At 34.9% G+C, this 15,827-nt stretch overlaps 2 long non-coding RNA genes across 2 annotated transcripts; both read right to left on the bottom strand.

Annotated features, from left to right (window-relative positions):
• Positions 1-259: 259 nt before the first annotated feature.
• On the bottom strand, positions 260-3,960 carry LOC135834751 (uncharacterized). Its single transcript, XR_010556749.1, has 2 exons — positions 3,664-3,960; positions 260-477 (listed from the first exon to the last, which is right to left on the bottom strand). It is a non-coding gene; the product is annotated as an uncharacterized LOC135834751 (long non-coding RNA).
• A 4,654-nt stretch (positions 3,961-8,614) lies between these two features.
• On the bottom strand, positions 8,615-11,881 carry LOC135834747 (uncharacterized). Its single transcript, XR_010556746.1, has 3 exons — positions 11,631-11,881; positions 9,534-11,527; positions 8,615-9,036 (listed from the first exon to the last, which is right to left on the bottom strand). It is a non-coding gene; the product is annotated as an uncharacterized LOC135834747 (long non-coding RNA).
• Between the last annotated feature and the right edge of the window lie 3,946 nt (positions 11,882-15,827).

The following is a 15,827-nucleotide window of genomic DNA, read 5'->3' as shown; positions in this document are numbered from 1 at the left end:
CGACTTCTTCTCGAGTTTTGGTTTTTGGATTGTAGGTAATTTTAGTCTTATTTTTGTGCTGTCTGTGAAAAATGTAAAAAGGAAATTTCGCTCCAGGTTGAGTTGAGGCAGTACTAGGCGAAATAAACTGGTGTAGTCAGATTTATGCGCCTGGTCCACAATATTAATTCAATTATCATTCTGTTCCAAGTTCTTGCAAACGATTTGTTAGGTACCTAGCTATGAAACCTACTATTCGTAGGTTAGAAATAAAAATCAATTGTCAGATATTCTTTATTCAAATCATTACAGAAACCAATATTCAGATTTTTTCTTGCAAAAAAAGTGAATTCTTAGTTTTAGCAGCTTGATCAGGTCATTTAACCCTGGGTTATTATTATTGAAGCACCAATACATGCGGCGTTATCGAGGCAGTCTTTCGTTGTATTCAATGGCTGCGAACGAGCATGACGATGACGAGGACGAGCATATGTTTCTCTGAAATATGAATATTTTGAATAAAGAAAAGTAAGTATAGTAGGGGTACCAAAGTGAAAATTATCAAAACAATGGGACCGGAAAGATATATTTTTTTCGCGATATTTCCTCGAAAGGGGGTCATTTCCCGACCCCGAAACCACCATTACATTTTTGAGATCGAATTGCAAAACCGATCCAGGGGTTCCCAAAGTTGTGGAAATTGAGCACCTTCGTTGTCATCTGTTTTGGCCCATAAATCCTGACCAAAAGGGGGTAGGGGGGGTGCTTGTGGTCTCAAATAACTCGTATTGGATCACTCTTGAAATATCTACCCATGACCGTTCTCATTTAGTGATACCTCACATTTCAGTGGTTCCCAAAGTTGAACTTTTGTATTCCAAATTTTTAAAGTCACGCATTCAAACGAATATTGTCAGTAAATAAATTTAGCAATCAAAAACTAGTCCAGATAAAAAGTTGCTAAATTTTACGACGATTTCAAAAATGTGTCATTTTTTTTCTTAGCATTGATAGGGGCCGAGCTGAGGGGGTTGGAACGTCAAAAAACGTGATGTAACAATAGTCCAGTAACTTAAGCAAAAAAATAGGGGGTATCGTGAATCTGTAGGTGGCATTGTGGTAAGCTGATTTTTGGTATACTGGTCCATTTTGATGGCCTGAAAACGAATCCGAGGAGTCCCTTGCAGTCCCGGGTGAGCTTTCCCCTAAATTGTGGATCTTAGCCCCCCAAAATCGGTCGCCATAATGTTGATGGGTAATATTGATTGTAATACCTTCAATCGTTCCAAAATGGTACGGGGGGTGGTTTTCTTTGTTTTTCTGAGGTACAGAGCGGAGCACAATGTCATCCCGCCCCCTCCTCCCCCTTCACTTATCAGTTATTTGCCTATATATACGCACGTGAGATGAATTGAAATGCACTAAAAAATGTAAAATTGTCGAATGGAATGTTGATACGAGTTTCAAAAACCAGTTTTAGCGTATTGTGACCACTTCTCCCCCTTTGTGGATCTTAGCCCCCCCCCCATCGGTTTTTCACCAATTTATATCGAAAAGTATTGAGTCCAGCTCAAAAATGGTTAGGACGAATGCGGCTCTACATCTAATTTCTCATCAGATGACCCATTGATCAATTTTCCAGTCCCAAGGAGGTTGGACCTACCCCTTTTGACCTCTCACCATTCAATTATTTGCCAATATACGTATATGAGGTGAATTGAAATTTACTAAAAAAATGTAAAAATGTCGAATGGAAAGTTAATACGAGTTTTAAACGTATCGTGAACATTTCTCCCCCTTTTTGTTTTACAAGACCTCAAAACTTTTTCGTACCTCTGAAGTGGATTGAACCTAAATCATCGAATACCTATGTACCTTCTCGTTCCTATACTTATCAAGTCTGTGTGTATGAAATTTCCAATTCAATCGCCAATAGGCAAAGTAAAAATTTGAAAGTAGGTAATTTTATAAATTAGATGCATTAAAAAATTTCAAAATTTTATTGTAAATTCAATTAATGAAAAATGGAAACGGGTAACGAGAGAGAGGTAGGCGATGCAGCATCGTGTCCCTAGTTTAATTCTGAACCAAAATGCCAAGTTTCGCTATGCTTATGCGATATGCCCGTGTTTCAAGTGTGTTAGAATGAACGGTACTTTTGGAAGTTGGTCGGTGGAGCGAGCAATGAATTCTTTGAGCATTCACAGCGCTTATTTCACACCAATTTTTGAAAATCTGAGCTTCTAAACAGTGATACTGACTCTAGGAAAATCGATATATTGGTCAAAAACTGATTGGGGGGCTAAGATCCACAAAGGGGGAGAAGTGGTCACAATACGCTAAAACTGGTTTTTGAAACTCGTATCAACATTCCATTCGACAATTTTACATTTTTTAGTGCATTTCAATTCATCTCACGTGCGTATATATAGGCAAATAACTGATAAGTGAAGGGGGAGGAGGGGGCGGGATGACATTGTGCTCCGCTCTGTACCTCAGAAAAACAAAGAAAACCACCCCCCGTACCATTTTGGAACGATTGAAGGTATTACAATCAATATTACCCATCAACATTATGGCGACCGATTTTGGGGGGCTAAGATCCACAATTTAGGGGAAAGCTCACCCGGGACTGCAAGGGACTCCTCGGATTCGTTTTCAGGCCATCAAAATGGACCAGTATACCAAAAATCAGCTTACCACAATGCCACCTACAGATTCACGATACCCCCTATTTTTTTGCTTAAGTTACTGGACTATTGTTACATCACGTTTTTTGACGTTCCAACCCCCTCAGCTCGGCCCCTATCAATGCTAAGAAAAAAAATGACACATTTTTGAAATCGTCGTAAAATTTAGCAACTTTTTATCTGGACTAGTTTTTGATTGCTAAATTTATTTACTGACAATATTCGTTTGAATGCGTGACTTTAAAAATTTGGAATACAAAAGTTCAACTTTGGGAACCACTGAAATGTGAGGTATCACTAAATGAGAACGGTCATGGGTAGATATTTCAAGAGTGATCCAATACGAGTTATTTGAGACCACAAGCACCCCCCCTACCCCCTTTTGGTCAGGATTTATGGGCCAAAACAGATGACAACGAAGGTGCTCAATTTTCACAACTTTGGGAACCCCTGGATCGGTTTTGCAATTCGATCTCAAAAATGTAATGGTGGTTTCGGGGTCGGGAAATGACCCCCTTTCGAGGAAATATCGCGAAAAAAGTATATCTTTCTGGTCCCACTCTTTTGCGATTTTGAAACGATAGACCAACATGGTACCCGTACTAGTAGGTACCTAATTTTCAAACAGTTACGTATAAAAAATAAAACGAGATGTTAAAACTACCTTACAACGTTGAAACGTAGAAAAATTGAGAATTAATATCATGATTACAAAATTTAAAAAAAAAATCGAAAATTATCAGGATAAATACCTACCTACCTATCCAAGTTTAAAATTTTCCCTCCCCAAATTTTTCAAAACACCTACATATGGAAAATTCCCCATGAGTTGAATACAAAAACCAAACATACTATTTCAAAATGATAAGGTTTAGAATGAAAAGTAACGTTATCCTATACCTAATTTATTTTATAGTTTTTTTTTTTAATTTGGGAAAACATTCGAGTGTTTTATAAACGAGTAAATTGAGAAACAGAAGTTGTGCGATGTTACCTGATATTTGATGCACTGAGCAGCAAAATGAAAAAAATGAATGCCGAAAATGTAATAACGAATGTAAGTTTCATCTTGTTAATTCAATAATAATCAGTCAGTAATGGATATCAAAATGATGTTTTTCGTCGATATTTTAAGCACACAACTTGTAATATGTCTATACTACCTTGATTTAATAAGAAGTAGGTAGGCCTACAGCTTTTCAATTATAAAAATACATAAAAAGTAGGATTGTAAAATGTAAATAGGTACCTAATCGAATTTTTAATATTTACGAACCTACCTAAATGAAGTACCAAGGTAATTATATTGATTTCGTTTTTTTTTTAATAGTTAACGGCCACACTATACTTACACATAAATTCCAAACGTTTTCCCCAAAAACAGAAGGGTTAGAACAAAAAAAAAACACGATTTTTCAAACACCTCTTCTAGTGTCCTTATTGAATCTGTAGTATGTTTGTTATTCAAAATAACTTCATTGAGCAATTTTGAAAAAGAATTGGGATCACTATAAACCAATTTTGAAAAAAATGATAACTGCTTATAAAATAGTGGTTCTTGAAAAAATTTCCAAAAGTTCAAACGATTAGCTAATCCAGAAAAATGAGTTTGTGGAGATAGATTGGAGCACATCTACCAATCTGCAGTTATCGTCACAGATGCTAGTTACCTACTTGAGGTTCTAGCAGTACCTAGCTTCTATGAGCTTCCTATAGGTACCTGGCGACTTACCGCCTCGTTACCTATTTTTCAGACACTGATTGTTTAATTATGTAACACACGACACAGACATTTACCTTATGAAATAAGAAAAATCTTCAGTTATACTTTGAATTGTGTTCAAATAAAGCAATTGTAATAACTTAGGTACTCAAGCTACTTATACTGAGCCTGTACAGTCTTATGTAGGGTCACGGGTGGTTAGTTGTCAAAAAAAAAAGTTTTTTGAAGTTTCTGAAGCCATTTATGAATATTTTTTTGCGGTTTTTGGCTCATTTGAAAGCTTGATTCTTTGCGCATGTTTTCTTTTTTTAAAATTGAATTTTGGTTCATGTGATGAATAGTTAATGGTGGATTTAGTGAGATACTTTTTTGTGACAACAACCACCCCTGTTGTAAGTTGTCAAACACGCATTCACTATTGATTGAAAAAAACTTGCAATTCAATTTTCGAAAATTTTCTAAAAGATGACACGTGAGAAGTACTAAACTTTTAGATAAACCCAAAAACTTGAAAAAATATCCATAAACGACTTAAAAATTGACTGGTCATTCTTTGAATTTTTTTTTGCGTAGGTAAATCGATCAATGCAACTTTTTATTCGTTTTATAGAATGAAAGGCAGAAAAAACATGATTCAATAATGCAATAGATAATTTTCTAAAAATATTTTCCCACTTTGATGCATATTTTGGTAAACTATCTCATTGACAACTAACAATATTCCCTTTTTTGACAACTAACAACTTCTCGTTTTTCATCTTTGTACCAAAAAATTTTATTCATTTCAAAATTTTTTGTAATTGAACATGTGTTTACTGAATCCGTGATAAAATTTCCTTTAAATTGATGTATAATTTATTTACTTTTGACATATTTTTGATGTTTAAAAACGAAAAGTTCCAATTTAACATGTCGTCGGTGGCCTAAGAAAAACCTCCTATGTGAAAAAATCAAAATTTTTCACTATAGCTAAAAAACGTTCTACGTCTGTTCGAATTTTGAGAAAATGGATAATTTCAATACACTTTCTTTATTTTTATCTGCGGAATGCTTTAGAATTGAATTTGGGTTGAAATCTTTATAATTCCCTTCAATAAACTTCAAAAACAGAAAAATGAACACATAGGAGATATTTTTGGTTTTTTTGAAACACATTGTATTATTCTAGCAATTCAAATTACAATTTTATAAACTATTAAACCACATATTCGATCATAATTCGTAATATCAACAACGTAGATCTATAATCAACACATTGGACCTGACTATTTCAACACGTGAGTGCACATAGGAGGGCACATGGGAGGTTTTTTTTTATTGCACATAGGAGGTTTTCTGTTTTTTTATTGCACATAGGAGCTTTTTTAGACCACATTTTCGGCATGTTGCACATAGGAGATTTTAAGAACTCGCTCTACTAGGAATATTCCGTACTAAACACATAGGAGGTAATTTCAGACGATGCGCCTTGAAAATACGAATCCAGGGAGCCAAAAATCGTATTTTCAAAAAAATTGTCACATAGGAGGTTTTTTTCAGGCCACCGACGATGTGTAACTGTGCACCTGTAAAATCACGTTTTTCAAAACTGTATCTCCAAATAAAAAGCTATGTAGCCAATTTTGCATGTTGGAACATTAGTAGGTATAGCATGAAGTTATTATGAAGGTTTCGTGGAGATAGCGTTCATGTATCCTTTTAAAAAACGCAATTTGACAACTAACAATTATTGACAACTAACCACCCGTGACCCTAAATGAGAGATGGCATTCAAAATGCCTTGAGGAGTGCATATGCACATCACCATGGGGAATGGGAGCAATAAATGGATGTGGGAAGGTCCATCTACGTTACTCTTTCAAAAGAGATTTGAAATAAGGATGAACTTAAAGTTTTACGTAATAACCAAGCACCCGAGTGCATTTGACAATCTCAATCAGCGCAACTGGAACTCAATCTATTTTGAAATTTGAAATAGATCACTTGATCATTGCTTCACCAGTTCATATTTCGAAATATGACTGGACTTATGCAACTAGTTTGGATAACCAGATTTACGCAAATCATATTCGAAGATAAATGAAAATATGTTTGTACATCATGTTTACATGACATGTGTTGAGGTAGTGGTTTTTTAGTGGTGGGCAATATTAGGCACCACTTTGGAAAAATTTTGATTTTGACATTTTTTACTTAAAAATTCACTGGCTTCCCCGTAATGTAAATTTTGATCTGAAATTTTGGCCAGTCATAGCCAAAGGATGGGGGTACACCCTTACTTGGTGACATTTCAGTTTTTTCAATTTTAAGTGCCCCATTTTTGAGGTCAACAAAAAGTGAACGATATTAGGCGCCTTTACCTTACATCGTTTGCGCTTTGGATTAGAACAATGGAAAGCACAAACCAATTCAATTCAATTCTTTATTTAGTATGTTTATGCCTTTTGGCCTTGTACAAGTAGGTAATAGTAGGTGTAGACGTATAATTGGTTACAGAGCTTGAGGGTCCAAAAGTTCCTGCACTGTGTAGAAAGCCTTTGTCTCTAGCCATGCTTTCAGATATTTTTTAAATGTTTTTGTAGAATTTATGTTTTTTAGATCAGAGGATAAAGAGTTGTAGATTTTTACTGCCATCGTATCAATATTGGATTGCAAAGTTGTTTTAAAGTAGTTTATTGCTAGCTGGTTTCTATTTCGTGTGGGGTACTGATGGCTTGTTGTGGATGTTTTTATTGTTTTTTTCTTCACCATAACTCCGATTTCAAGAATGTATAAGGAGGGAAGGGTTAGGATTTTCTCTGAAACGAATAGATCTTTACATGATTCAGTACAAGTTAAGCCATAAATTTTCCGTAGAATTTGTTTTTGTATTAGGAATATTCTGTTTAACAGGATGGGGGTACCTCCCCAAAACGCCAAGTTGTAGGTTACAATGGATTGAAATAGCCCAAAATAAGCAATTTTTTTAGTTTGAGTTGATGTGATATGGTGTAGTTGGGTCATGATATAAGCTATTGTAGAGAGGCGATTAGCTAGTTTGTCAGTTTGTGCTGTCCATCTTAGGTTGTTAGAAACTATAGTGCGAAGGAATGTGGTATTTTCACAAGTTTGGATGAGATCAAGAGAAGAGATTAAAGATGAGGGTTGGGTAGTAAGTAGATGTACAAAATGGCATAATTGTTGTTTTATTTAGATTTAGTTCCATTCCATTCACTATGAACCAAGTTTGCATTTCTAGAAGGGTTTTTTCAGCTTCCTCAATTGCTAGGGTCCAGTTGATTCCTTTTGTAATTGCTATGTTGTCATCTGCAAATTGTATAGTTTTATTTTTACATAATGAAAAAGTATGGCCCTAGGTTTGAACCTTGTGGTACTCCCATGGTAATGTTTTCTAGGTCAGATATAACAATCCCTTCTTTAGACACTAGTTTCACTCTTTGTGTCCTGTTGGTTAGGTAGGATTTGATGAGTTTTTTGGCGACACCCCGAATACCATAGTGTTCTAATTTAGCCACAAGGATATTATGTTTTATTCTGTCAAAAGCTTTGGAGAGCCCAGGAGAGGTCACAAAATATACCAATAAGTTTTTCATTATTTTGTAGCATAGGTATCAGAAATTGTGTTGACTAGTTCATAAATGGCATCTGAAGTACTAAGTTTTGATCTAAATCCAAATTGATTTGGATTAAGAATGTTTTTGGAGTTGACAAAGGATGAAATTCTCACATAGATGATGTTTTCAAAAATTTTGGCAAAGACTGGTATTATAAATATTGGTCGAAAATTAGATATGTCATCTTTTTGCCCTTTGTTCTTATATACTGGCGTTGTTATGCTATGTTTCAAGCAATCTGGGAAGACCCCATGATTCCAATTTTGAAAAAAATGATAACTACTTACTTATAAAATACGAGTAGTGGTTCAAGTTCAAAAAATGAGTTTCAGTTTTCAACTTGTAACTCTGAAAGTAAGTACCTACCTAACGATAAGCAGTGTTAAGCACTTAACACTACCTAGTTACCCATCTATTATTAACTATGAAACTTACAAGTTATGAAAGAATGATTGGCTATCAATTAAATTAGGTACCTACGTAAATATAAAATTTTCCGTTTCTTTTTTGTAATCAAGAAGTAAACTGAATTTGATGGAGCTCAATGTTGATTCCATTTCAACTTTTGAAGCTTGATTGATTTTAAAAAAAAAAATAAACTGCTCTGATTGAATTTTTTATAATTTTATTTTCAGAAACAACCAAAATTATATTAATTATAACTACAGACAGTGGTACCTACAGGAAGTTAGTGCGTGACAGGACTTTGAAAATTTTTCATTTATTTAGAGAACATGAAACGGATAGTGAAACAGAAAACCGTGAGTGTTGCAGTGTCACCAACTTTGCTGATAGTAATGAGCAAACTGTCGTTCTTCCACTTGACCCAGAGGGGTCCCAGGCTACCCTAATATAGTCCCACAGTGGCTACATGACAGCCTTTCTTTTTCTTCTTCCCCGAACAAGACCCACAGGTAACCCTCCGAGAGGATGACCCGGACCTATAGGGACCCCTTTGTGGTGTTCCACTGTATCGTCTGTATCCATGATCAGATCTGGACTAATGATATGATGACGAGCATACGTTTCCCTGAAAGATGAATATTGTTAAACAAAGATAGACTACCGTCCTAATTTTCAACCTGTTGAGTAACAAATAAAATAAGATGTTCAAACTACAACGTTGGTATGTTGAAAAATTGCAGGGGTTTCCAGCCAACCAATAGCTAAAGGGCAAAAACCGATAGATAATGATAGCCAATGGTATTTCAGCCAATAACCAATAACAATCATACTGGTTGAAAAAATCACCAGCCAATAGCTACAAGAGTAGTTCAAATAGTAAGTTTAAAGATATGCTCGTTTTCTCCCTCCGGTGGAACGGGGGTTCAAAATTTTTGGGGAGTATTCTCTCCGGCGAGACATTGAACTTATTTTTTGAACGACCCTTGTAAAACCCAAGAGCCAATCAAACTGATTTTTAATTTTTTTTTTTTCAATTTCTGGTGATGATTTAAAAAAAACACACATTCAAGTGTTTCATAAACGAGTAGATAAGTTGAGAAACATGAGCTGTGTGATATCAACCTGATATTTGATGCACTGAACAGCAAAATGCAAAAAATGAACGCCGAAAATGTAATAACGAATGTCACTTTCATCTTGCTAATTCAATAATATTCGGTAATAGGTAACTAAATGATATTTTTCATCAATATTCGAGCACACAACTTTTAATTTGTCCACTACGAAATGTACGACTGTTTATATGATTTTTGATATAATATAAGAACAACATTTTTTCAATTAGGTACGTAAGAATACATGAAAGGTACGATAGTAAAATGTAAATAGGTAATTGAATTTTTAGTACTTAAGAACCTGCCTAAATGAAGTTGGCAGGTTAGGTAGGTAATTATTACGCAAGAGAATTACGAGTAATTGAATTTTTGTTAATTTAATGAATTAATTATTATTCTACCAATGAGAAGTTGCCTACACTCATATAAAATAAAGGTACAGTGCCCTATTATCGACTATCCAAATTGATTGTTGCACTTCATACAAGTGAGTTGTAATTAATGTACCTATAGGTGTGCACAATGGAGCTCAAACCATAAGTCCCAAAATATCTCCTTGATTTCTTATGAATTTTTTTCCAAAAAAGTGAATGAGAGAAATACTGATGAAAATATACAAAAATAAAAATTCATCTGTGAGTTCAGTCTTTCATTTCATTTATGCTGTGGATTTGTGTTTTTGTTTTCATCAAGTATGTCTCTCCATGTTCATCATCATAGCCCATTACAACATCCGATAAAGTGGTAAAATACCTATTTATTTTTTTCCAAGATATAAAAAAATTCTATGCCACATCTCATGCTTCAAAGCAAAAATGTTTGTATATATTATTACCTACCGTTCGGTCAATATTTCGTTCCATCAACAAAAAGGTTGACAAATTTTCCAACATTTTTGTACCTACGTATTATAGGGTGCCCTAATTTCGGCCACCAAAGTTTGAGTAATTTTTGTGGTAAAAATTGGAACGACCAATGAAACCGAACCATGTTCTCGGGTTTTATTGCGCTTTCTCGTTTCTTAAAATTCTACTTCAACGTAATTTTATTGAAAAAATTCTTTAGTTCTCACAAATTCATTAAATGCTTCAATAATTTTCAAATGAGTGCATTTTTTCAATTTTTCGGATGGTTAATAACTAATGATGAAAGACACACATCCCATTCACCCCTTAATTCTGTATTTTCAATTTTTATTATACTCCTCTCCCCGCCCCTTCTAAATTGTACTGCGTGTTGCATTCAAAGGAGATTTTCTTGTTTAAAAAATTATTGGGTCTTTTTTTTCCTCTTTTAGACAATTTTTCAATTTTTTTCAAAATTTTCCGACTCTTAATCAAAACTAATCTTGGCGTTGATGTAACAGATTAAAAAAATCCGCCATTTTCCATGACATGGAGAAAAGTTAGAACATCAATAATCCACTCAAGATTTTACCGCATTTGGAATTTTCAATTTCGGATACATATTTATAATCCGGGATTGTGGCATTTTGGATCATAAAGCAGCACAAAAGTTATTCCGGAAAATCGATTAGGGATTTTATTACTGGGGATTTTGGTAGTCCGGCAAAAACGTATTCGGCAGAATCGATCCGGGGAAATGTAGGTACTGGAATCTTCAATTCTATTTCATTATTATTCTGTTCCAAGTTCTTACGAATGTTAGAATATAACGATCAATAATTTGTAAGGTAGGTATTTAGCTATAAAATCAACTACACCTACTCGAAGATACATATATCAATCAATTTTCAAATATTATTTATTCGTATCATGAAACGTGCATTTGATCACTCGAGCGACTAGCGAGTGTGAATAAAGTGGCGTTTTATTCCATCTAGGTAGTAGGATAAAAACTAATATTAAAAAAAAGTAAATTCTTATAGTTTTCCATGGTTCGGCTCATTGACGCAATGGGTATTTTCGTGACATTCTCATACATGGTTGTTCAGGGGAACACATCGTATTATTTTGAGGAATATCACGAGCAGCTATTTCCCTGAAAAATAAATTTATATTATAGATTTTTTTGGGCAAACCGTTGAATTATCTTATACACGAGATTAAGCACAGAAGAAAATTATAAGTTGTGTGATATTAACCTGATATTTGATGCACTGAACAGCAACATACAAAAAATGTATACCGAAATTGTAATAACGAATGCAACTTTCATCTTGCTAATTCAATAATAATCGGTAATATGTAGGTATCGAAATGATATTTTTCGTCAATATTTGAGCACAGGACTTTTAATTTGTCCACTATACGAAATCTACGAGTGTTTGTGAAGTTTTTGATATGCCTTCGTAAAATTTAAATGATTGGAATTTTAATGTTTACGAACCTACCTCAGTGAACTAGGTAATTACTACGCATGACCTAGAATTAATTAAATTTTTGTTATTTCGATGAGTTACTCAACCACTGAGATGCATTGCCTAAGCCCTAACATTAAATAATTAGGACATTATCGATGTGACGTCACAAAATGATGTTCTACGCTCTGATTAGCTGATTAATTTGTGCCCAAAATTACGGTATTTTTGCGTAAAAGCTCGAAGCTTACAATGCAATAGTAAAAAATGATCAAAAATTCGGTTTCAACGCATCGAAAACTTCTTAGGTATAGCAAGTTTTATGAAAAAGATGGAATTAATTACTATCAAGTAATCCCCTCATCAGTTTTCAAATGTAGTGCATTGTGACGTCACATCGATATTGCTCCAAGGCTTGATTTTTCAAAAACAGTTTTTAATATAGAGATTGACGTTTCTTCCTCAATTTGAATTCAGTGTCATAATTTCGATCCAAATGTGCTTCTAAGGGGTTTTAAATTTATTATACCTACTATTTGATAGAAGTTGGGGAGCAAATATCAGGGGGAAGAAGATTGATAACATTTTGGGCAAAGTATCTTAAAGTTCTACCTAATTCATTTCTGTTAATCATCCTTTTGAAATTTTTCATTCAGCTTAAAACTACATTGACTGTCTCTTTCTCACCACAGACTCAAAAATTGATCCCAACGGACCCAATCTCTCATATGCCCATGACTCATATCTCCATAAAGCCTCTTCCATTCTAAACCCCATTCAGATATATCCTCTTCCCCATTCTATCCAGAAAATCCTATAAAAACTAAGAAAAATCATCTCTTATTTGATACATCATTACTTGGATACTCTCAACTCAACACTTCCCATGTGAAAAAAATACCAATGGTACTTTTTTGGGTACCACTCATGGCCATTGGTATTTTCGACAAAACAAGTGGTAACTCAATGGTAACCACTGGTAAATGATAGGGCACCACCAGTGATCACTGATACTTGAGTCAAACAAGTAGTAACTCAGTGGTAACCACTAGTAAAATGAGAAGTTCAAACCAATAGTAAAACTAGTCCCACTGGTATAAAGTTACCACTGGGTTTTACCACTGATACGTGTCGAAAATACCAGTGGTACCAATGGTACCAACGGTAATTACCATTGGTATTTTTTCATGTGAGTCAAGTCATCACTGACTTTATTGAGCCAGTTCAAACCCAGCTACAGAGGCAAACTTGTGTGTGTAATTAAAAATCTTACATGCACTTATCAACATTACATGCCAAATACTGAGAGACCACCAGTTATTAGCCAAGCTAACAGATCATGCACGCCATCTGTTGGCAGAATCAAAAAACTGAACCTGGTTCAAGCGTCTATAGAGGTCAACACTGAGGAGCTCAGGGTCTCTAAACAACCTGGCTAGCTGCAAGGTGCTTGAGTAGATGTCACTAGTAAGCAAGTGGTAAACTGCTAGTGGAAGCTCAAAAATGAATTTCCATAAGATACGTAATCAACGCGATAGAGGCAACACCAACATAGAGTATGTTAGCCTATAAATACCCAATTTGGCATAAGGGTATGTATTGATTTGTATGCGATACCACCTCAAGCGGTTGTACAACTCGATGATGATGATAATGATTTCATTTTGTTTTATACTGACGGGTCAAAATCTGTGGATTGTTGGTTGCTCAATCATGTGTGATTGCAAGGTTTTACAATTTCCACTACCGTGCTTGTTTGGTATAATGTGACTGTTTGCATTAAAACCAACCATTGGTGGCAAAAATAAAAAAAAAATTGTGAAATGTTGTTTTCAATTTTTGCCACTGATGGTTGGTTTTAATGCAGACAGTCACATATCGCACCTTGGGAGTAATAAGGTTGCAGCTCGTTGTTGTAGTCGCGCTCCTTTACAAGATATAGCGTATACCTACTTCCATCTATATCAGCTGGTATCTAGCATATGTGATTGTATCTTTCAGGGTCTTGCAGGGAGAGTTGGCTGGTGAGTTTGTTGTTAACAGCTCCAATCATTTCCTCCCTCTGGTAGATCTTCCTTGGATTTTCCCCTGTACCGCTAGCATGAAAATACCGTTTTCTCGTATTTTATGAGCTATATTCTTTATCTACCCAGTTTCTACCATTTCCAGTCAATCGGGTCTCACTTATTCCTAACTTGTCAATTTGCAACCTCCTGGCTTCTTTAATTACATTAGCAAGTTGTCCAATTTTATACAAAGTTCATACATTCCAGGTTGCAACGTTGATGTTGTTCCACCTTGTTCTGACTCCGCATATTCTTGGCACCCTATCCGGCTGCCTTTGGCGGATGAGGATCAGCCTGACGGAGTGAAATTTCACAGGAGAGCGATTTTCTTCTTTTTAAAAACTTGATTCATTATTTTTATCAACTTATAATTAATTGTGAGGAATGAATAGCACCTCATTTTAAAGATCTGGTATCGTACCTTCATTTAGCATAAGAACACTTTGAAAAATAAAATGTTAAAGAGGAAATATTTCAATATTTGGAAAACATTTTGAGTTATAACCTTTAAAGTTGATGTTGTGGAGGCGAAAGGAAGCATCCAAAAAAAATTCATGCTAGTAAAATTGTACAGAACTAAATTTCCAATCAACCTAATGTCGTTAGTTTTTTTCTAGAGTGCTTAGTTTTTGAGTTTTTCTCAAAAAACTAAAATTTCATTATATGTGCAAATTCATTTTTCTGAAAAGTAATCAATTTTTTTTAAAAAATTCCATTTGGTACAAACCAATAAAAAATGCACTTCTTGCGACTATTTCTATCTGACAAACATTCAAAACAATCAAAACTGTTTGTTAACATTTGTGTACGAAATTTGCTCAAAAAAGGTGGGAGTTTTTTGAGATGTACCCTTATAACTCCAAACAACTTGCAATGTTGTTGGAATTTTGAAGTAGGCCATTTGCGTTTTTTACAAGATCTACATACATAATGTAACCAACTTAAAGTGTTATTTTTGGTTGAGGGGGGTCATACAAACCCCAAAAATCCAAAAATGTCAAAATTGATTTTTTGAGATGTAACCTTATAACTCCCAAGGTGCGATATACCCTATATATGTACTTAGGTCATCATTAAACATGCCAATTGATAACAGATGTGACAAGGTTGTGATCTTCACAGATTCGCTAAATCCCATTTCTCAACTAATATCCAATTGCCTCAGAAATCTTATCTCTCTAATGTGACATGGATGGTACAATAGCCTGGACCTGGATTCCAGCCCACTCAGGAATCTTGAGAAATGAAACAGCAGACTTAGCAGCAAAGCAGTCACTGAAGATTTCACTTGTGCTAGAAACACCTGTTCCTGTGTCTGATGTGATGGAAGACATACATTATTGTGGTTAATTCCAAGCCAAAGTTGCATCTCCAACATTCAAGATTTGTCCAGGAAGCAAGCCGTTGACTTATACCCCTCACCGACTCGTACCTATCTCTTCAAAAAAGAACCCCCCCCCCCCTCCAATGTGTTCTACATGTCAATTCCAACTCACTATCTCCCACAATCTTCCTACCTAAAACCCTACCAAAAATAGCTCAAAATCTCCCAGTCTTTTTCTCCTTCCTTCAAAAATCCAACCTTCTTTCATTAATGTAACAGTATAAAATAACCAGTGTCTCTAGCCTTGTAGCTGTACATGGCAGGGTGACCTACCAACAGGTAACAGGTAAAAGGTAAACTCCGAGAAAGATGCTACTGTGAGAATCTTGGAATGTAGGTAGGGAGATTGAATATCCAGAAGGAAAACGAGTAAGTACCTACCAAACTATCTTTGATCCAGAAAAATATATCGTTGTTACATGGAGAATACCTACATAGCCAGCGATAATTTTTCTTACCTATTTGTAATATCAACTACGAGTATAAATAAGTACTCGTACTTAGTAGGTATAACTTGGTAAACTAATTTCA

Source organism: Planococcus citri, chromosome 2, assembly GCF_950023065.1.
Source record: "Planococcus citri chromosome 2, ihPlaCitr1.1, whole genome shotgun sequence".
NCBI classification, from domain to species: Eukaryota; Metazoa; Arthropoda; class Insecta; order Hemiptera; family Pseudococcidae; genus Planococcus; species Planococcus citri.
The sequence above is the reverse complement of the archived record's forward strand: the minus strand, read 5'-3'. Positions and strand labels throughout refer to the sequence as shown.